Consider the following 23642-nt stretch of genomic DNA (forward strand, 5'->3'; position numbering starts at 1 on the left):
TTCTATGGAAAAATTTAAAAAAATATGATCGATACTGTGGGAAACCGTGTGCCAAAAATAAATTTTTATCATATTATCAATGGTTCTTTCAGAAGCTTTCGTTGCCTTTTCAAAACCTGGAAGAAGCAAGGTGGTCGATTCATTTAATTTAGAAGCGTGTACCTTCATCTGAATAATAAAAACCTTTTTAAAAGAAATAATTCAACGGACATAGTTTCACTCGTACGACTGACTTTCGCAGCCCGTATCTGCAGTGAACCAACGAAAGTGGCACCGCTGTAACCAGGGAAACCGGAGGGGAACTCCGGATACTCGCCCGCGTTCTGGGAAGCGCGGCAAGAACGCTCCCAGAGGCTTGGCCCGCCGGCCACGCCGTAGACTGCGGTGCACGCCGGGCCTTGGCAACATGGCGTCCTCCTTGATGTGCTGATGAGAGGAGTTTCACTGTAGCTCCAAGCCAGAGGGCAAAACTCCTCTAGCGCAGCAAGCCCAGGTTGCCCGTTCTCTCCGCAGGTCGGTGTCGCCCGCTTCTAGGGACTCGTCCTCCGGCAGGAGAAAGCCACGGGGCCGAAGGCCAGCGCCAGTCAGGCCGCGGGGACCCGGGGCTGAGGAGCCGGCCGCAGGCGAGCACGATGGGCTGGTCCTGGCTCCTGCCGCAGCAGCTCCGGCGAGTGCGGGACCCGCAGGGCTGAGACTGCTCGCGCGAGACCCGAGGCGCGCCGAACCTGTTCCCCTCGGCCGGAGGCCTCGGTCCGGTTGGCGCAGTCGGCGAACCCGCACCAAGGGCGGGCGGCCTGCCCGTCCCTGTCCTTGGGTCTGCCGAGGCGTTGGAGGCCGAGAGCGGGGTCGTCGCGAGGCCTGGAGGCCCTCGGCCCTTGACAGCTGGGCTCGCAGCCCCTCCGGGAGCTGAGAGCCTCGGACAGCCTGCGCCGCCTGGGACCCCGGTGTGCGTGTGTCTGTGCGGAGCTCCTTGGGCTGCCCCACTTGTCACCGGCTCTTCCCTCCCCACTTCGACTTCCCGCGCAGAGTTAAGAGAAAGGGTCCCGGACTTTTTGCTGAATAAGGATCTCCGCAAACTCTCCATCCATTTCTTTTCCGACCCCTCCTGTTTCTGTATCTTATTTCAGTGATCCTGGTACACACTAGTTTTTAAGGCTGGAGGTTCTCCAGCGCTTGCTGCCAAGGACTCCCCCCCCCCTCCCCCCCCCCCCATGGAGTCCGAGATGCTGCAGTCGCCCCTTCTGGGACTCGGGGAGGAAGACGAGGCCGATCTTACAGATTGGAACCTGCCTCTGGCTTTTATGAAAAAGAGGCACTGCGAGAAAATCGAAGGCTCCAAATCCTTAGCTCAGAGTTGGACGATGAAGGATCGGGTAAGTGGATTCTCACGGCACCCCTTGCACTTGGTAGTTTTTCCAGGGAAGAAAGTTCAGACTTAGAATGAGTGTCGCTGAGAAAGTGTCAGTATTATTCCCCCAGCCCCCCCACTCGTGTTGCAAACCAACCAAAGAGCAAAAACTATTTGATTCCAGTTTTTGGTTGAAAATGGGAAAGGCTATTTTGATTAGCTGTTATTCACTGGATGAAAACGAAATTTTAATTCAGACAATAAAAATTAAGCAAATTAAAAAATACAGCTTTGCAAGTATTACATGTTCTTGGATATACTTATTGCTGTTAATACTTAGAAGAAAGATAACTTGGAAAAAAAATTTTCTCACCCATGTAGTGTTAAGTGGGGTGAAGTGCAAAAGTTTGTTACAGTTACGCCAGGAAACTGGGAGACTACTGGAAAAGGTTTAACTGGTAACAAATTAATGCAAACTTCTTTTAAAGTTGCAGTGAGCTTCATCCTAGTCTTCTAAACTTTACTCCCTATATGTGCTTTCTTGTTGCTATAACTTGGACACATTTTCTCCAGTGGAAATTAGGGAGTCTGGGGTGTGGTGGGTTAGCCTTTGGGTCTAGGTCTTAGGAGTTCTCATGGTGTTGGATTGTGGACAGTGATTACAAGTAGGTGGTAGGTAGGAAAGAAGCAGTCAATTTTGTTGAATCTGCCTTTCACCAACCCTTACCTATTCCCTTGTCTCCAAAGCAAAAGAGTGCTAATATATCTCACCTCTGTACACTTATAATATGTCTTTTTATGGTTTGTTTTCTTTTAAGTTGCTTTTATTTGTGTGAACATTTCAGTGGTATAAAAGGAAAAGCTAGTCTGACAGTGTGTGACTTGCTCTAGGCTTATGTATATTTTTATAGAGGATTTTTTTTTTTTAGTATATGATGTTGAAAATTTTCAGGGGCACTTGACCACTGAGCCACAACCCCACCCTTATTTTATATTTTATTTAGAGACAGGGTTTCACCGAGTTGCTTAGCACCTTGCTTTTGCTGAGGCTGGTTTTGAACTCGAAATCCTCCTGCCTTCGCCTCCCGAGATGCTGGGATTACAGGTGTGCGCCACTGAGCCTGGCTCAGTCACTCACTGTTAACCAGTGCTTCATTTGTTGTTTTGGCTTACTTTTGAAAGGTTAGGAAAATTTGTTTCATCCAAAAGCAGTTTAAAGAGTAAAGTTGTCATTGTGAAAGGCTGTATAAGTCTATCTTATGGACATCTTTAGTACTAATTATATAGTTAAAAACATTTGTGGTTGCTATGCATAGATGGAAAGAAATTTATTTTAAAGCAACTCTTTAATTTTTTCCTGTTCTACTCAAAGAGCCTTCTTATGTCATTCTTTTGAAATGTTGTTCCTTTTGCTACATTAAACCTATGCTCAAAACTTTTTTCAAAACTGATTAATGGATATATTTTCGATCTTTTAGTTTAAACATTAATTTATAAATGGTCAACATCCCCTCAGAAGCTCTTATTAAGAAAAATAAGGATTCTGTGAATCTTAGTAACTACCAAGATTGCTATTTAGAAAAGAGCAGGTGAGAAGGTTTGCTGTTTGTGACCTTTGCAATGAAGCAGAAAATCAACAGCTAACATTTTTAGCTACGTGAGAGTTTGGTGTCTTAAAGAGTTCTTGTAGTCTCTTTCCTCAGGTAGACCATAAGAACTTTTCAGCATGCCCTGCTAGGACAAAGGTTGCAAATCCAAATGATACTAAGAGTTTGAAGGAAGGTAGCATGAATGAATGAAACAAGCCAGATTTAAGAAGAATAATAGCACAGATTCAAAGGTAAATGGCTGCAGATGTCTGATGTGGTATATGATCATTTTTTGGAAGGTGGGAACATTGCAGCTCTGGAGCTTATGTGTCATAGCTAAAGGGGCAGCTGGGCCTTGGTTAGCCTTTTTTTTTTTTTTTAAATAATGTGAAGTTTTCCAGTTTTGAAATCTTAGCTACTAATTCAGATATTATAAAACAAAAGCAGTTGTACACTACAGGCAGAACAAACCCTATTTGTGGGGCAGTTTTTGTCCAGTGGGTTACCCATGTATGACTTCTGCTCTATCATTGCAATGATTAGCAACTGGTCTAACTCTGGCCGTTGTGAGCAGCCCGCCTCTTGGCCAACCTGTGCTGGGGCTCCTTCAACTTGATGGAGCAGGGCCTTTGTAAAGCAGCACCTGTGGATCTGCTTGTGCTGTATGAGGAGCTGCAGGTACCACTTCCTGGTGACTGTTCACTGCCCTGTGTGCAAGCTCAGTTTCTGCTTCCTGAGACTGATGTGGATTCTATATAGTTTTTATATATGTGTTAGTGCTTAGATACTGTGTCCTGGTTAGTGTCCTTGTTACAGATTCCTAAATTTATAGCTTCACCAAAGTTGACTAATGACCCCAAGAGACTTTCCTGCCCCTCAGCATCTGCCATCCTTCCAGCTATGGCACATGTTCATTCTCAACTAGGATTGCTTGTCTTTGTTTTTAGTCAGTCTGGTTTTCAGATACTTCTATTATCACATTTTAATTGCTAAGTTACTATTAGTTTGATATTGTCATTGTCAAATTAGTTTGTTGTTTGGTTAATTCTGTGTATAGTGAATGATGCATACATGTATTAACAGTGTTTTGGCTTGTAATTTATAAATAACTAGACGTACATAAATTACAGTTCAAAATGAATCATTTATAAACTCGTGGCTAAACAGGTACATAAATATATGTATCTCCCCCATGTGTGTTTTGCTACAGTAATTTATAGTTATTACAGTTTGTTTACCTACTGGAAAGTGGGCATGGGGATAATTGGTTTCAGATGGATCTTGTGCCTGGAAGATGTGGGATGGAATCAGGGAGGCCTGAAAACTGTTGCTCTGAAATAAACCATTGACACACTCTGCATGTGTGTGGGACTGTTGATAAACATGCCCTTTACATGCATGTTGGGCCGTTCACAAATGTGTGTGCATGTGGGCAGGATCACAGGCCCACGTGTTCTGTCTGCATGTGTCTAGGCTCAGGGGCGCTGCTTTGTGGCCATCCTGTGAGCATAAACCTTGCTTGGAGGAGGCAGAGAGGACACATTCAAGAAACAGCAGATGGGCAGTCCCGAGGTAGGCCCTCTTCTGAGTGGTATTGCATCTCCCTGCCTCTCTCCTTCGCCCTGCACCCTCCCCTCAGCTGCTCTGGGAGGCTCTGTTGTATGCCCCTGGGACTGCTCTTTATGTGGTCATTGTTTGTTGCTGAATCAAGGTCCCTTCTCTGTCTTTTTAATTTTTTTAAATTTTTTTAAAATATTTATTTTTTAGTTGTAGTTGGACACAATATCTTTATTTCATTTATTTATATGTGGTGCTGAGGATTGAACCCAGGGCCTCACACATGCTAGGTGAGCGCTCTACCACTGAGCCACAATCCCAGCCCCCTTTCTCTGTCTTAACCTATGTGACCTCTCAGCAGCCTTCCACGCAGTTGACCACTCTGTCCCTCGTACAGTTCTTTACTCACTTGGCCTCAGTGTCTCCCTGAAACTCTGGATTCTTCCTCAGTTTCCTTTATTGTTTGACACCTAATTGGCTAGTTCTGATGAGTGGCAGCCTCATCAGGCCCGTGATTTCAATGCCATCTGCATGCCCATGATGCTCTGACTCCATCACCATCTCGGATCCCCTTCATAATATGCCACACTGCTATTCATTCAGTTATTCAAGCTGTAAATCTAGAGTTTATCATTGATGCTTTCTCCTCATCACCCTCCATTTTCATTTGTAGATCCTATCACCTTTACCCCCAAAACATATTCCTTCATTTTGTGTCCTTGCTGTGTTCCCAGCCTAAGCTCCACCATCTCTTGTCTGGATGACTGCAGGTACATTCTGATTCTTGCACTGCACATAGTGGTCTTCTAAAGGTTTAAATCAGATTCTTCCTGGTGTTTTCCTGGCTTCCTAAGAGTTTGAGGCAGAGAGCACACTCTTCTCCTGGCTCACAAAGTCTTCCGGTCTGGCGGCAGACTTTGTGTCTGGTGCCTACTTGCCTTTTCTGTTTCCTGGATAGTGACACCTGAGATACTCTTCCCTCTGGATCTTTGCACACCTGACTCCTCCTCCCTGGTTGCCCCATCTGAAGCAGCTACCCAGACACTTATGGCCATTTGTGATCACTAAATTTCCCTGACATCCTCCATGCTCCTTACTCTGTTAGTCTACAGTACAGTGCTTGGTGCATAGTAGGGATGCAGCAAAAATATACTGAAGGGTCCAGACATGGTGGCCACCCTGTAATCCCAGTGACTCAGGAGATAGAGGCAAGGGTTGCAAGTTTGAGACCAGCCTGGCAACTTAATAAGTTCCTGACTCAAAATAAAAAAATAAAAAGGGATGTGGCTCAGTGATAGAGCCCTTGCCCTGATGTGCGAGGCCCTGGGTTCAATTTCCAGTACTACCAAAAAATAAAAAAGTACTGATGGAAAAGTGAACAGTGTACAAACGACTTCCACACAGATTACATCTCTTAAGGCTCAACATTATTATAGTTAGTTACTTAGGGATCCTGATCTCTGTTACTGATGAGGAAACTAAGGCTTTGATTTAAATGGCTTGCCTAAAGTCACTAGGTTATATGGCTGGCACTGAGAAGAAGCAGAACTTGAGAAACAAAGCCTAGTTGGAAAAAAGCAAAATACAAAATGGTCAAAATCTCTCTTTTTTTTTAGTTGTAGATGGACACAATACCTTATTTATTTATTTTTATGTGGTACTGAGGATCTAACCCAGTGCCTCACATATGCGAGGCAAGTGCTCTGCCACTGAGCCACAATCTAACCCCCCAAATGGTTGTAATCTTCAACTAAAAGGCTGAGAGCTTATGGGCTCTCAAACAGGATATATTAGGAGAATAATTTAGGTGGTGATGGTTACCTGGAAGTAAATGGGAGACCAGTGTTAAGCAGACTGGGAATGATGCTGGAGTCCAAGCTTAGCCCAGTGTACTTGCAGAGTGTTCCCTGTGCTCCCAGGGCTCCTGTGTCAGGACTGTCTCATGGTAACAGAAGACATTATTGGTCTTTACACCCTGCCCATTCTGGCACTGATGGTGCAAAAGTGACAGTGAATCAGACTGTGGTGTCTTAGCACGACTCCAGGCAGCAGTGCAAACTGTAGCCGTGGTTCCTGTCTTCTTTGCCATGCACTCACAGTGAAGAAAATTCTAATTTCATGTGAGAATATCATTAATAAAGCAGTGAAAATAATTAGTTTTACTGAATCTCGACTCTGGAGCCCACAACCTTTCAATTCTTGGTATAATGACCTTTCTGCTACATGTGAGCCCAGTGGCTGTCTGGAGGAGGAGCCGAGGCTGCAGGCCAGCTCCTGCTTCCCTGGATACCAGGTGCCCCAAAGGAGTGCTGACAGGCCTGCTCTGGACATCAATGTTGGCAGTTGACAGGCACATGTTCAGATATGAGCAAGTGAACTGTCACTTTAAGAAAAACAACTGGCAATATTTGTTGCCAATGAGAAAATTTGAGCTTTCAAATGACAATTAGAGTTTTGGAAAACTTGTATCTCTTCCTGTGAGCCCCCCAACTCCCTGATACTTAAAGACTCTTATGATGACAACATGGTGATATTAATACATGTAACTTTTAAAATATCTTTATTTTCTTTGTTTTTATTTTATTTTTTATGTGGTGCTGAGGATCGAACCCAGTGCCTCACATGTGAGAGGCAAGCACTCTGCCACTGAGCCACAACCCCAGCCCATGCATGTGATTTTTTGACTGGTGTATAATGAATTATGTCTACATTTGAAAACATCTGCATGATTCAGCAAACCAGTATTTCAAAATGACCAATCCATGAAAATGCAAAATCATTCATAGGCAAGTAATCCATTCAAAGTTAGACCAGTGGATTTTACTATTCACTGATAGGCTTTCACATTGATAGATGTTGCAACAAAAGTCTAAGAAACTCTCACTCAGTGTTGATAAAAATCAAAGGAGAATGCTCTTAGTTGTTTGGACACTCTGATACTCTTGCCCTTTCTAACCATGTGTCTTTCTTTGTGAGGTCAGATTTTCTTCCTATACTTCAACCAGAATAGCATATCATAACAAAATGAATGTGGAAACAAATGTTAGAATTCAGTTGTATTTTCTTTCTTTCTTTTAAAATTTTTTTTTTTTAGTTATTGACGGACCTTTATTTAATTTATTTATTTATATGTGGTACTGAGAATTGAACCCAGTGCCTCATACATGCAAGGCAAGTGCTCTACCACTGAGCTACAACCCCAGCCACCCCAGCTGTATTTTCTGAAGTTACATAGTAAAAAGATTTGGAAGAATGTAGCAGTGCCACTTATCTCACTAGCACCAAAAAAACCCCCAAAACAAAAAAACATTGGTGATTGAACCTATAGCCTTGTGTGTGCTAGTCAAGTGTTCTACTGCTGAGCCATGTCCCCAGCCCACACTAGCACTTTCTGAAGATATTTTTTGCATAGAAATATTGTTTGATACATAATGAGTTTATAGAGTTACTTTTAAGTGAATTAATTAATTATTCTTTTTTGTTTTAACCTCTAACATGGAAAATGATGATAAATATTAACTCATGAAAAAAAGGTCTTCAGGGGTCTCCAGAAATCTTTTTTTTTTTATGTTGATGGATCTTTATTTTATTCAATTATTTGTATGTGGTGCTGAGAATAGATCCTAGTGCCTTGCACATGCTAGGCAAGCACTCTACCACTGAGCCACAACCTCAGCCCCTCCAGGAATCTTTTTTTTTTTTTTTAGAGAGAGAGAGAGAGAGAGAGAGAGGAGAATTTTAATATTTTATTTCTTAGTTTTCGGCAGACACAACACCTTTGTTTGTATGTTGTGCTGAGGATCGAACCCAGGCCGCATGCATGCCAGACGGGCGTGCTACCGCTTAAGCCACATCCCCAGACCCCCTCCAGGAATCTTTAAGAGTGTAAAGGGGCCGCTGGCAAAAGTTTGAGAGTTGTAAGCATGGTTAAAAGAGTGGGCATCAGATGTAAACCAAGTGGTAGGGTTTGAGGAGATGAGGTGGTTGGCCAAAATGTCAGACAGTGACTGAAACTGACATTAGATTGGAGCCCAGAAGACCTAATAATTTGCACTCTTTCCATTCTCTCTTTGCCTGTGTAACTGTTGGGGGCTTCAGACTTGGAGCTGGGAGTGCTTTTCCGAAGAGTCAGTGTCTTGGAGAGGCATTGCCTGCCATGTAGCCTTACAGTGCAGGCAGGGCCTCCAGACTTCCACTGTGTCCAAATGGGGTATCACTGCTTGCTACCCAGTAGGATCTTTGAGTGGAGGAGAATCGACCCAATCTGGTGAGGAGGCAGACAGAAGTCTTTACTTCACTTGCAGCATGCTGTGCCCAGGAGGACAGAGACAAGCCAGCAGCTAATTATAGTACACTGATGCATGTGTTGGTTATGATGTCTGCAGGGAGAATGACGCTATTACCAGGAGCACCTTGGTTTTATGTTAAGTAGGAAATCATCTGAGTTGTACTTTTGTGAAACATAAGCTTTCATACTGACCAGTAGTAAACTCAGTAACCAATGACTTAATGTGCTTGTGGTTGGGGAGCTGCTTCTAGGTGTAAGCTGGGGAATGCCAAATATGATTTTTGTCCTCAGGGGCTATGGGTAGAGTGGAGGCTTTGGGGAGAGGTGATCCCAAGAGGAGAGGGAGCTGTGGTGTTCAAGGTGAGAGGTCACTGAACCCGAAAAGAGGCAATCACAGTAAGGCCGGAGGACAGGACATGGAGAAGGTAGAATCACTGGAGTCTGGTCAGAATGTGGGGCTTAAAGAGTGCACAGAGCTTGGGAGCGGGACATTGACCATCTGGTGGTCTTGTCACTCTCTTCATTGTACTTGAAATGTGAACTTTTCTTAGTGTGTCTCGGGTGAGTCTCAGGAGTGAAAGAAAACCATCCACCTAGATTATAAAAAAACCCTGCTTTACGAAAATGTGCCATTTTCCATTTTGAGCAATGTGCTGTAGAAGAGTCCTGAAATGGATATGAATGCTTCCTCCTCATTATCGCCATGTAGGATGCTAAAGCTACAGTCTTAACAAGGTGGTGTGTGGATTACGTGTGGGTGGTGACTCCAGGTTGCTGACTCTCCACCTTTACTCCAAACACACCAGAAGGGTACAGGGGTCTCTCTGTTTCAGCGGAGTGAAGTTTGAACCTTTTTCTTTTAATTAAATACATAGAAAAATGCCATTCTTGGTAAATTATTGGATTATGCATTGATGTCATAACAAGTTGTTAAACCTTGAACTTGTCAGGCACTGGAAGGTGTGACTCTGCAGAGAATTTTTGTACCTTTAGAGGCAGAACAGGAAACAGCTGGTGAGAAGACAGTCATTGATAACAGGTTTTAATTTTACCCAGCCATCATACTTTGTTCAGATGATTTTTGTTCTTGACTAGTACCATTTTGTATTTTTAAATTTTGGTGTAATTTTTAAATTTTTTTTAACATTTATTTTTTAGTTATAGGTGTATACAATATATTTTATTTTTATGTGGTGCTGAGGATCGAACCCTGTGCCTCACGCATGCTAGGCACTTTACCTCTGAGCTACAACCTCAGCAAATTTTGGTGTAATTTTAAGTTTATAGAAAATTTATTGGGCCGGACGCCGTGGTACAGCCTGTAGTCCCAGGAAGCTGAGTCAGCAGGATAGTGAGTTCAAAGCCAGCCTCAGCTACTAAGTGAGGCACTAAGCAAGTCAGTGAGACCTTGTCTCTAAAATACAAAATAGGGCTGTGGGTGTGGCTCAGTGGTTGAGTACCCTGAGTTCAATTTCCAGTACCCCCCCCAAAAAAACAAGTTTGTTGAATAGCATAATGAACTTCCTTATACTCTTTTTTTTTTTAAAGAGAGAGGGAGAGAGGGAGAGAGAGAGAGAGGAGAGAGATTTTTTTTTTTGTAATATTTATTTTTCGGTTATCGGCGGACACAACATCTTTGTTTGTATGTGGTGCTGAGGATCGAACCCGGGCCGCACACATGCCAGGCGAGCACGCTACCACTTGAGCCACATCCCCAGCCCTCCTTATACTCTTAAGGCAGATTCACCAGTTGATTACCTCTTATCTTGCTTGATTTATGAGTCTCCATTTTCATATGTGAAAACATATTTTTTCCCTGAATCATTGAAGAGTTCGTTGGAGACATTGTCTCTTTTTACTCCTAAATATGGATGTCTCCTAGGAACATGTCATTCTCTTATGTAACCCCAGTGCAGTTATAAAAACCAAGACATTTGTCATTTTTTTAAATTAATATATTTTTTTTAAGTTGAGATGGACACAATATCTTTATTTATTTTTAGGTGGTGCTAAGGATAGAACCCAGTGCCTCACACTTTCAAGGCAAGCACTCTCCACCACTGAGCTCCAGTTCCAGCCCTGTCATTGATATTTTTTAAAAAATAAAAAAATTTTAATTTGTTATATATGACAGCAGAATGCATTACAATTCATATTACACATATAAAGCACAATTTTTCATGTCTCTGGTTGTATATAAAGTATATTCACAGCATTTGTGTCTTTATACATGTTCTTAGGGTAATTATATCCATCTCCTTTCACCATCTTTTTTTACCCCATGCCCCCTACCATCTCTCCCTCCCCTTTGCCCTATCTAGAGTTCATCTGATCCTCCCAATCCCCGCTCCCCACCACAGTATGAATCAGCATCCTTAAATCAGAGAAAACATTTGGCATTTGTTTTTTTTTGGGATTGGCTAACTTAACTTAGCATTATATTCTCTAACTCCATCCATGTTCCTGCAAATGCCATGATTTTATTCTCTTTTAATGCTGAATAATATTTCATTGTTTGTATATAACACATTTTCTTTATCGATTCATCTACTGAAGGGCATCTAGGTTGGTTCCACAATTTAGCTATTGTGAATTGTGCTTCTATAAACATTGATGTGGCTATGTCCCTATAGTATGCTGTTTTTAAGTCCTTTGGGTATAGACTGAGGAGAGGGGATAGCTGGGTCAAATGGTGGTTCCATTCCCAGTTTTCCAAGGATTCTCCATATTGCTTTCCATATTGGCTGCACCAATTTTCAGTCCCACCAGCAATGTATGAGTGTGCCTTTTCCCCCACATCCTCGCCAGCACTTATTGTTGTTTGTACTCTTAATAGCTGCCCTTCTGACTGAAGTGAAATGAAATCTTAGAGTAGTTTTGATTTGCATTTCTCTAATTGTTAGAGATGAACATTTTTTCATATATTTGTTGGTTGATTGTATATCACCTTCTGAGAAGTATCTGTTCAGTTCCTTGACCCATTTATTGATTGGGTTATTTGTTTTTTTGAGTTCTATATATACACTAGAGATTAGTGCTCTATCTGATGTGCATGTGGTAAAAATTTGCTCCCAAAATGTAAGCTCTGTATTTACCTCACTGATTGTTTCTTTTGCTGAGAAGAAGCTTTTCAGTTTGAATCCATCCCATTTATTAATTCTTGATTTTAATTCTTGTACTATAGGAGTCTTATTAAGGAAGTTGGGGCCTAATCCAATATGATGGAGATTTAGGCCTATTTTTTCTTGTATTAGATGCAGGGTCTCTGGTTTAATTCCTAGGTCCTTGATTCACTTTGAGTTGAGTTTTGTGCATGGTGAGAGATAGGGGTTTAATTTCATTTTGTTGCATATGGATTTCCAGTTTTCTCAGCACCATTTGTTGAAGAGGCTATCTTTTCTCCAGTGTATGTTTTTGGTGCCTTTGTCTAATCAATATGCATTAATGTCATAACAAGTTGTTAAACCTTGAACTTGTCAGGCACTGGAAGGTGTGACTCTGCAGAGAATTTTTGTACCTTTAGAGGCAGAACAGGAAACAGCTGGTGAGGAGACAGTCATTGATAACAGGTTTTAATTTTACCCAGCCATCATACTGTGTCCTCTATTCTGTACCATCGGTCTACCAGTCTATTTTGGTGCCAATACCATGATGTTTTTGTTACTATTGCTCTGTGGTATGGTTTAAATATAGCGATGTTACCTGCTTCACTCTTCTTGCTAAGGATTGCTTTAGCTATTCTGGGTCTCTTATTTTTCCAGTTGAATTTCATGACTGCTTTTTCTATTTCTATGAGGAATGTCAATGGGATTTTGACTGGAATTGCATTAAATCTGTATAGTGCTTTTGGTAGAATGGTCATTTTGACAATATTAATTCTGCCTATCTAGAACAAGGTAGTTCTTTCCATCTTCTAAGGTTTTATTTAATTTCTTTCTTTAGTGTTCTGTAATTTTCGCTGTGGAGGCCTTTCACCTCCTTTGTTAAGTTGATTCCCAGGTATTTTATTTTTTATTTTTTTGAGGCCATTGTAAGTGGGGTAGTTTTCCTTGTTTCCCTTTCCTGTCATTGATATTTAATACTATTAGTAACTTGCAGTTCACGTTAAAATGTTGCTGTTTGACCAATAATGTCCTTTTATTACCAATTCTGTCCTCTTCCAGGCTTAGTCTTAGTATATAGAATCTTTTAAATTGAAATGTAACCTGTTTGAATCTACAGTTTCTTAAAAATTTTCTGACTTTGATTTTCCCTACTGTGGCAAGGGGTGCCATTTAGGTTTTTCTTGTGCAGTTCAGTGTCACTGGGTGCATTCAGGATGCTGTGTGTGGTGGGCCAGCTTTCTGTCCTGTAGTGAACACCTGAGATAATCCAGTCCACAGTCAGCTGGCTCCATGCTTTTACGACTGAGGCAAGGCAGCACACCATGGCTGCAGCCGTCAGAGGAGCAAAGCTGCTTCACCAGAACTGCTGGGCAGTGAAAAGAAGGAGCTGGGGCCCAGTGTCCCTGTTGAGGGCACCCCCCAGTTCAGTGTCACTGGGTGCATTTATGATGCTGGGTGTGGTGGGCCAGCTTTCTGTCCTGTAGTGAACACCTGAGATAATCCAGTCCATCCTTTGGATGTAGAGCATTGTATAGTTACTGTCTCTGGAACTTTCCACCTATAATAAATTCCAGCCCCTTATTCTGTCCTCTCCCATCCTCAGACCCACCGAGGTGCCCTGCTTTTCTTTTCCTCTTCCTTTCCAGATGTGATTTCGCTGTGCTGCCCAGGCTGGTCTCCGACTTTCGTGCTTTAGCAAACCTCCTGCCATTGCCTCTCAAGTAGCTCCCAAGTCTAGGTGTGTGCCAGGCACCTGACTTCACTGCTATACTTTCTGTCTTATGAATTTGTAGACTTTGATGCTTCTAAAGGGTTCATTTTGTAGAATGTCCCCAATTCCTCATCTTCAGATTGAGGTTCGCATTTTGGGTAGCAGTGTGTAGTAGTTTTCAGAGCATTGTACCAGAAAACATGTTGCTTGGTCTCAATAGTCTCACCTTTGGTCTTTTGATTCATTACTGTCATTACTGACTTTTCTTGCTTAGTGGGGACCTCCTTTGCCCTTATGTCATGCCAGTGTTGAACACGTACTTACTTCTGCGCAGCTGGAAGTTCCAGGCTCACCTTGTGCATTTTCTGCTCAGTCCTGGAATCTGCCTTTTCCCCAAGGAGGCCAGTTCCTGTTAGTGGAGAGTGGAATCTGGCAGCCGTGATCTGGGCGTTGGGTTTGTGCCTTGTTCCTGGCAGGGCGCATTGTTGGCAGAACCTCAGCAGAAGAGGTCTCATGGAGAGGTCTGCGTTTGTGGATGCTCACTCCATGCTGGGAACCTTGAGCACAGAGATAGCTTTAGTGCAGCCTTTCCCACAAGGCACGCTCTGCTCTTCCCCTTTTGTGCTTGCCTTGTCCTTCCTTGCCAGTGAGAAGCCACTCTAAGGTCCTCATCTACTCACTTGCTCAAGCTGGCGTGCACAGAAGTCTCTGAATCATAACCCATGCCTCTTGGGAAATGAAACCACTAAGGAGTTGATATTTATTTGTATTGATGTTTGAGGTAAATGTATGTACAGTGAAGTGCACACACCTGTACTATTAGAGGGAGAGGATTGGGGTTTGTCAGTGTTTTGTGGGAAGATCACTTTTTTAAAAATATACATATTTTTAGTTGAGGATGAACCTTTATTTAATAATATTTATTTACTTATATACAGCATTGAGAATTAAACCCAGTCCCTCACACATCGTAGGCAAGTGCTCTCCTACCACTGAGCCACCACCCCAGTCCTAAGATCACTGCTTTTGTGAACATCATAGGACCATTACATATAAAGTCTGGGACAGAACCTGGGGCGGTGTGGGACATAAAAGGATATAAGATATGGTTATGGCCTTGAGGAATTTTTATTAGAGAAAAATCATATCCTTATAAAAAGTCAAGTGGAAGCACAATGCAGCAATTATCCATAGGCCGTTTATTGACAAGGTGATGATTAAGGAGTTCTGCTTATTGGACTTCATTGGTATCTGTTGTGCACAGGGCACCTGCCTGAGCCCCCTGCTGGTGTAGTGGGTAGTGCATGGTGGGGGAGATGAAAATCTCTGTACTTAGGAGGAGTAACACAGGAAAAGGTCAGTTAATTTTCAAACAATTGACTTGTGGAATTTAGTTTAACTACTATTTATTGAGAACCTGCTGTGTGCCAAGCACCATGGTAGATACATTGGTGAATACTTACTGATTTGTGCGTGTGTGCTAGGATTTGTGTGGATGAGGCACATGCTATACCACTGAGCTGTACCCCCAACCAACAGCTCCTGCTCTTTAGGCAGTACCAGTTTCCTGGGGAAGATGTGGACACACATCAGGAGGCAGGGTGTTAGTGGCCCTGGCAGCTGAGTGTGAGGGTGGACAGAGGAGCTCTGAGGCAGTACGTGGAAGAGAGTAGAATGAACAGAGGCAGGGGGTGAGAGCCAGAGCCAGGCCTCACCTTCTCTCCCAAGGCCTCCTAGGAGATGCTGCTTCTGGCGCTTCTCTTCTCCCACAGCTCCTGTTACTGTGTGGCTTGACCTGGCTTTGTTTCTTATCATCAGCACTGCTACCACCCCAGCACTCAGTTATGTATTCCATATAACAAATGGATGTTGTTAGAGAACCAGGACTTTCCACTCCCCAAGATCAGGGTCATACTGTGTGGGCAATTTTGAATGCATTTGGATCATGGGGGATTGATTCCAGGACCACCCCCTGCTGTGTGGGTACCAAACTCTAAGGAAGCTCAGTCTACATAGAATGGTGTAGTATTTGCAAATCACCCACACATATACTCCCGTGTACTTCGAATCACCTCTGTGTTACTTATGATGCTTAATACAATGTAAGGGCTATGTAAATAATTATTCAGCTGCATTGTTTAGGGTATAATGATTGGAGAAATGTCTGTACATGTTCAGTAGAGATGTTTCTTTTGAATATATTCTTTTTTTCTTTTTTTTGTGGTGCTGGGGATTGAACCCAGGCCCTTGAGCGTGGAAGGCAAGCACTCTACCAACTGAGCTATATCCCCAGCCCTCTTTTGAATATTTTGATCCTGGAAGGTTGAGTCTATGGATGCAGAATTTTAGGATATGAAAAGTTGACTGTATATATTTTTAGTAGTTTCTTCTTTGTTTTTTGGGTACTGTGGATTGAATCAAGGGGTGTTTAACCACTGAGCCCATCCAGCCCTTTTTTATTTTTTATTTTGAGACAGGTTCTTGCTAAGTTGCTAGTCTGGCTTTGAACTTGTGATCCTCCTGCCTCAGCTTCCTGAATTGCCAGGATTATAGGTGTGTACCTCTGTGCCTGGCTTCCTTTTTCTTCTTTTGTGGTGCTAAGGATTAAATCCAGTGCCTTGGGTATATTAGGCAAATAGTGCACACTAGGCAAATATTCTACCACTGAACTACATCCCTAGACCTTTTTCTTTTCTTTTTTTTTGTGTGGAGTATGGGAGATTGAACTCAGGGGCACTCGAGCACCGAGCCACATCCCCAGCCCTATTTTGTATTTTATTTAGTGACAGGGTCTCAGTGAGTTGCTTATTGACTCTCTTTTGCTAAGGCTGGCTTTGATCCTCCTGCCTCAGCCTCCCCAGCTGCTAGGATTACAGGCGTGCGCCACCTCGCCTGGCTTCCGTTTTCTTTTGAGACAGAGTTTTATTGCTAAGTAGTTGAGTCTGGCCTGGACCTTGCCATCCTCTTGCCTCAGCCTCTGGAGTAGCTGGGATTACATGCATGGCCACTGCACCTGACCTCACCCCCAGCTCTTCTGACTATACCTTTTTGATATCCTTGCCCTCGTAAGAGCTGAGACATTACAATAAGATGTACGCTAGGAAGAGAACTGGATTGTCCCCCACACTAGCTAGCTCTTACCATCTTTCCTGCTTCTGGAGGGTCCTAGTAAGCTTGGTGTAGTTTGAGGTAGTACATCCTTGGTCAGGCATCGTTTAGGCTTTCCATACAACAGTCCCTTTAGCTGCTATAGCAGTCCTATCAGCTACTTTTACACTGAGGACACTGAGGCAAGGAGGTTAAATTATTTGCTAAGGGTCACCTACCTGGTGGAGGGTGGAGCACAGGTTTGGAGCCAGGCAGTCTCCTGGGTCCTGCATTCTTGCCTGTGGAAGAATGCAGGTGCCAGTAAATGCTAGGCCATTGCCGGCACTCCAACTGTTTTGTCGTGCAGCTGGGTATTGACCTCTTCTTGTTTTACTTATTGACTTCTTTGTAAGTGCCTCTGCTGTACCATTTCCTCTGAGGGAATGTGAAGGTATAGACCCAGTTCATAACCCTGAAAGGAATTATAAACTACGCTGCAGATCAGCCTAGTGAATCTGCCACAGGGTTCTGATCCTGAGACGCTTTCGGAGTTGTGTAGGGTTGTTACATCACTCAGCCCTGCAGGGCACAGCAGCAGCTGAACCAGGTTTCAGAAGAGGAATCCCTGCTCACAGGGCTTCCCTGAAGGAGGGAGAACCTGGCTGCACCCCGAGGGAGGAGGGGTTGGCTGGTTGGAGTGTAGAGGGGGCGCCGGGGTGCATGGGATCCTGGGTAAGACGGGAAGCGTTTGTGGGAGACGATGATCATATTCACTTCAATGAGATTTACTAAAACATGTAAACATTTTAAGGAAGGGGCTTATCTTCTGATTTTTCTTGAGATCCTGATATTTGTTAGACTTGGTTTTATGCTTTTTTTAAAGAGAGTCTACCTTAAGGGACCCTAAGTACCTGGGTTTGGCAAGAACACCTCCCGCATGGCAAGTGCTTTATGAATTGCTACAGAGGGAGCACACTGGGAACCAGCTGCCAGGCCGAGGCACAGCCTGCAGCCTCCTGGCTTTTCTGTGCCTTCCCCAGTCACCATCCATCCTGGGAAGCCACCCTCTTGGCCTAGATTGCCAGTCCGGTCCTTTCCCCTGAACCTCGTGACTCACTTGCTGCACTGTGTAAGATGCTCACTCTCAGCTCAGTGTGCCGTCCACCGTCTACAGCTCCGGCTGGCTTCTCCTGTGCGTCTAGCATGTATGCTGTTAGGACTGTACTGCAGTGACCCTTCTTCTATGCATCCTTTGGGAACCTGCACACTGATTTCTCCTAGGTAAAAGTGTAGGAGCAGAAGGCTGGATGCTGGGACATGCACTCAGCCTCAGTGGACTCCACTGATCTGTTTCAAGGTAGTTGCACTCATCTGCATTTTTCCCATCGTGGCGTGGAGTTGGGTTCTGCAAGGCCAGCGCTGGAAGCAGCCGGGTAGAAAAAGCATGAAGGCTCTCTCCCAGGTGTGTAGCACTTCTGGGAAGTGTCTGCCGCATAGTAGACACTTTGTAACCATTTGTTGCATGACTTAACCACGTGCTTTTGGTGATTTTGCTACATATGTTTTTATGGAGTATGTAGTTTAGTAGAAGCTGATTGCTGGGAAATAACTAGTTGTTTAGGAGGCAAGGGGAGGGCAGCTTTGGCACAGCCCCCTCCCAACAGTGGTGAGTATCTGTGGAGGCAACAGTAAACAAATGCTTCCTTGTGAAGGAGCCAGCAGAGGGGAAAGATTAAAGACACAGGAAGGCAGGAGAAGCTGCGCTGAGGGTGGAGGTGGGCAAGGGGCTCAGTTCTCAGAGCCATCTCACTCTGCACTCTGTGTCCCTTTCATATCTGCAAACATTTCTCGGCATGGATCCATCTATCTAGTCCAGCACTAGCAGGGTTTTGTTAGAGTCGAGTAACCCGAGGTTATTTAGAGAGGTCAGCCAACCTTAGGAATTCTTTTACTATTAAGTAACAGAGCCAGGAGTCCCAGCCTAGTGCCCACACTGCTCCCTGTTAATTCTCAGGGTGCAGCTTTTGTGGTTTCTAACGGCTCTCCTGATGTAGAGGTGGATTGTCTTGAACTTTTTCCGAGGATTGCAGAGTTTTTTAATCTAAGAGATGTACTTTGGCGTGTGGCTGACCTTGGTCCAGGCTGTCTCTGTGGCCCTCTAGCTGTCTGCTCTAGCCTTAGTGTTCACATGTGCAAACTGGGTCTTAGACTGCCTGCCTTATGGTGCAGTGTTGGGATTTAGTGGGGGTAATACTTGTGAAGGACCTGGGATTGCAGGGAAACAAGGGACCAGTAAATGGCCTTCCTTATAGTTCTGAGGGCACTGGCTTGAGCCTCTTTGTATTTTTGTCCACATGCTCAATGTGGCAAAGCTAATAATCCACCCCATTCTATTTGTGTATGGTGGCTTAGATATTGTAAGTGATTGAATATTTAGAAGATAAAAGAGTAGAAACTGTAGCCTCTTGAGGCAGCTAGCCATACCTAGGATTTCTTTCAGTTGGTGGGGGGCAAAAGTTTCAACAAACACCATCCTAGTGGGTGTCCCAAGCTGGATGGCTTAGATTTCTCTCTCCATCTTTTCCCTTTTTTGGCCTAGGGCAGGAGCTCTCCTAAGATCCTTGTTCTATTTGCTCATGTTGAATGAAGGGAAAGTATTGCAGATTCATCAAAAACTATAGACTTTATGGGCTGGGGCTGTAGCTCAGTGGCGGATGCTTGCCTGGCATGTGTGAGGTACTGGGTTCAATCCTTAGCACCACATAAAAATAAAGGTATTGTCCATCAACAACTACAAAAAAAATTTTAAAAAAACTAGACTTTATGACATATTTCTTTAGGTTAGTGTTTGTGAATGCTCTACGGAAAATGAATCTGTTCTTATAAGCCATCACTCCAGATACTAGGTATCCAGTAATAGCTTTCACACTTTCTTTAGTGGTCAGATTAATTTCATTCAGAATGAGTATTCTTGTTCAAACAGTTCTGGGAATTTTCAGGATCTAACTGGGGTGGAATTTTCAGGATCTGATAGTTATTATTGTAGCCCTATTTCTAATGAAGGTGCTACCAACGTGAGCATTTTCATTGCTCTACTTCGTGGTCTGTGAGGTGAACTGCTTGAGTTTAACAGGGAATTTTTTGGACGTGTCCTAAAAACCCTTATTTGCTGCTGTATGTGCCTCTCTGGTTCTTCTACTCTGCATTTGTCACTTCCCCATTTGAACATTGACATTCCCTTGACCCAGCACTGTTCCAGGTAAAGTGCGCTTCAGGTAGGAAATTCTTCCATTCTCACCTGGAGGCAGATGTGGGGCTGACCTTTGGAATTTGGAAGTGGGTCTGAAACCACACTTCCTGCCGCCTGGATTTGGGTCTTTTGTTTCCTCATCTTGTTTGCAGGGCTTCTTCTTTATTCTGTCCAGGGATTCCCTTCTCTGAAAGCAAAGCCTAGGAACTTGTTGCTAAGATCTAGAACTTGAATTTCACCTGTGAGTTTTGGTTTGATTCACATTCTTCTGTGTTTGTGTTTGGGGTACCTTCTTACCCTTGCCTGGGTTCTGTGATGAAAGGGATCAAGCGATGACCACAGAGTGGCCTGGGGCTTCACGTGCTGTGTCTGCTGCAGGTGCCCTCAAGGAGCTCAGGTGCCAAAAGTGTGTCCGAAGGTTACAGTAGTCTTGGAGCTGGCTTTGTTCCCTTGTCCTCAATCCCTGACACTCTCTGGTCCTGCTGAGTAGGGCTGAGCCCTGGCCCTTGCTTATTTATTGCCTTAACATTGTGTTGATGATCAGATGTCCTGGTGCTGTGTCAGTGCTTTATATTGCTGTTCTTAATTTTGGGCAGGAACTCCTAATTTGTAATCTATTTTATTACCATATTAGAGGTTTTTTTTTTTTTTGTAGTTTTCACTTAACTATATGTATTTGAGAAGGAGTGGTCCGATTGTCCCTTATGCAAAAGAATTTTCTTCCAGAGGCATTTTATGCTAAGGAGATTCTATATATTATTTTTTCTTTCATTTGGTGACTTCCATAGAAATGCATTCTGAAAGTAGTGTGAATATTTTAAAAAATGAATGACTCTGCCTTTATCTTTACACAATTGTAAGCCTATTTTAAAATCTAGTTATAATAAATCCAAGCAAATATGAAAAACTGGCTTTTATCCTAATTTTCCATAGAATGTTTATTGCAGCACTCATCCACTTGCTTACTTAGTATTTATTGAATGCAAATAAACTGCAAATAACTCTGCCATCAGTAGAGAGGGGATCATGTAAATGTGGTACATCAGTCAATAGATTTCAGTGCTGCTGGTAAAGACAGCGGAGTTACACTCTATATGTGCTGGTATGGGAAGTTTCCAAGATATTTTATTAAATAAAAACAAATGAGACATAGAACAGACTATATGATATGTTCCTATTTATTTTTATTATTTTAAAATTATTATTATTATCTTAAGAAAATGGAAAAAGAAGTTTTATTGCTTTGCTAGCAAAGGAGAAGCACAGGGGACTCCTGTTCCAGAGTCTGTGAGTCTGCCCATCAGAGGGTTTTTAAAGAGGTGTTTGAAAGACCACATTCCAGGTGTCCTCTGACAGGGTTGTAATTCACTTGTTAATTTGGAAGATTTCTTAGTGATCCTGTTTTTTTTGTTTGTTTGTTTTTTTTTTTAGGCGCATATACTTATAAAATAATTGTTCATCTATGTAAAAATGTATGCAAAGATACAGACGGACAGGAGTGGGAGGTAGGATAGATAGACTTATACTTAAAAAAGTTTGCATTTTCCTATACTGTAATCCCCCCCCTCCCCTAGGCTGGAGTTCTTGTGCATGCTAGGCAAGCACTGAGCTACATTAGCTTCTGTGCTATAATACTTAAAACCTGCAAGATGATTTTAATGTTAGTTAAAAAAATTGCCCTATTATAAGTCCTCTGTTGTGTATTAGATGTGTTTCTCTTGTTTTAATATTTTGGTGGTTTATAGCAAATCAGATTTATAGCATTACATCCTTAACTTAAATGTTATCAGAGTTTGTCTGCTAAGATGTCACACCCCGTTCCATGTGACATGAGAACTCTGAGATGACAGACTTCTGCATCCTTCTTCTTCTTCTTCTTTTTTTTTAGAGAGAGAGAATTTTTGAATATTTTTTGGTTCTCGGCTGACACAACATCTTTGTTTGTATGTGGTGCTGAGGATCGAACCCGGGCCGCATGCATGCCAGGCGAGCGCGCTACCGCTTGAGCCACATCCCCAGCCCATCCTTCTTTTTTTAAAAAATATTTTTATTAGTTATAGATGGAGACAGTACCTTTATTTGTTTATTTTTTATGTGGTGCTTAGACTCACACCCAGTGCCTCACACATGGCTAGGCAAGCGCTCTACCACTGAGCCCCAGCCCTCTGTGTCTCTCTTTTTGGTATGGATATCTGATTTACTTGTATGTTATAAACCCCATGCTACAGTGTTATCTTTGTATAAAATAGTTATCTTTGAAAGAAATTACAAAATCAGAAAATGTATCACACTTCCCATGTTTCCATTTCCAGTCTGTACTCCTTTGTGAGTTTGGCGTCTTCTTCAGCCTGGAGGATGCCAACATTCTCATAGTCTTGGTCTACTGGCAGCATGTTCTCTCAGCTCTTGCCTTTCTGGGGATGTCTTCATGTCACCTTCATTTTTGAAGGGTATTTTCCCTGGATGTGGAATTTGTGGTTGGCAGCTCTCCTTCTAGCATGGCTCTTTTGTCCCTGGTTTGTACCATCCTGGGGAGGGTTCTCACTGGGGAGTTTTTTGTTTTTTTGGTACTGGGGATTGAATCCAGGGGAGCTTAACCACTTAACCACTTAACCAACATTTCCAGCCTCCGACTTTATTCATATATATATTATTCTGAGACAGGGTCTCACTGAGTTGCTTAGGGCTTTGCTAAGTTGCTGAAGCTAGCCTCAAATTTTTTATCTTCTTGCCTCAGCCTCCAAGTTGCTGGGATGATGTGTGTGTACCACCATACCTGGCCTCTCATTGTTGTTGTTTTTTCCCTCCAGAATGTAAAGAGTCTTTTTTTTCCTCAGTTACTTTTAGGAGTTTTCTCTTTATTATTGGAATTTGGTTGTTGGATTATGATGTGCCTATTCTGATTCTTAGATCTGTAGGAGTACAGTTTTTTACCAAGAGTTTGTAAAATGTACTGCCATTGTTTCTTCCATTTTTTCTATTCCTCTTCCTGCTCCTCTTCAGTTTCTGGTTATGCTTATTTTAGATGCTTGATGTTGTTCTGCTGAGGACCCCTTTCTTTGCTCAGTTTGGATTGTTTCTGTTGTGCTGTCTTCAAGCTTGCCTCTGTTCTCCTATGGCATCTGGTAGTTGTTCTTGTCAGGTCTTTTGGTCACAGTGATGCAAAGCTGACTAACAGCTATGGGCCACATTTTCCTGCTTTTGCTTACATCTAGTGATTTTGGTTGCATGATGGACCATAGTGATAGTCTAAAGAATGTTACGTTTTGAGGATCCACATTTTATTGTCTTTTTAAAATGGTAGCATTGAGTTTTATTCTGGCAGGAAGTTCATTTACTTGTGAATCAGTTTCATTCTTTCAAGGATCGTTTTCTTTCTTTTTAAAAACAGATCTAGGTTAGGGATTGGCACATTGTGGCCTGCAGACCAAATGTGGCCCCTGCTTAAGTCTTTGGGAACCCGGCCACATCATTCATGTGTTGTTTGCTGCTTTCATTCTGCAGTGGCCAAGGTGGATAGACTGTGTAGCCTCTGAAGTCTGGAATCTTGATTCTGGCACTTGCATAAAAAGTCTGAAGACCTCTGCCTGGAGGAGCCTTCACTCTGGGTCTAGGTTAGCCCTGTGCCCAGTGGCTTTGCTGTGTCTGCTGGTGTCCTCCCAGCTCTCTTCTTTCCGTATGTTGGAACCTGGTTTTCCTGGCCTTTTC

The 23642-nt window shown here is 43.0% G+C and overlaps 1 protein-coding gene across 1 annotated transcript in view; it reads left to right on the plus strand.

Annotated features, from left to right (window-relative positions):
* Positions 1 to 995: 995 nt before the first annotated feature.
* Positions 996 to 23642, plus strand: part of LOC144249343 (uncharacterized) — a 57784-nt gene continuing 35137 nt past the window's right edge. Inside the window, exon 1 of the mRNA XM_077791586.1 lies at positions 996 to 1373. The gene's annotated coding sequence lies outside the window, so the exon portion shown is untranslated. The remainder of the gene's footprint in view (positions 1374 to 23642) is intronic.

Source organism: Urocitellus parryii, chromosome 11 (genome assembly GCF_045843805.1).
Source record: "Urocitellus parryii isolate mUroPar1 chromosome 11, mUroPar1.hap1, whole genome shotgun sequence".
Lineage (NCBI taxonomy): Eukaryota > Metazoa > Chordata > Mammalia > Rodentia > Sciuridae > Urocitellus > Urocitellus parryii.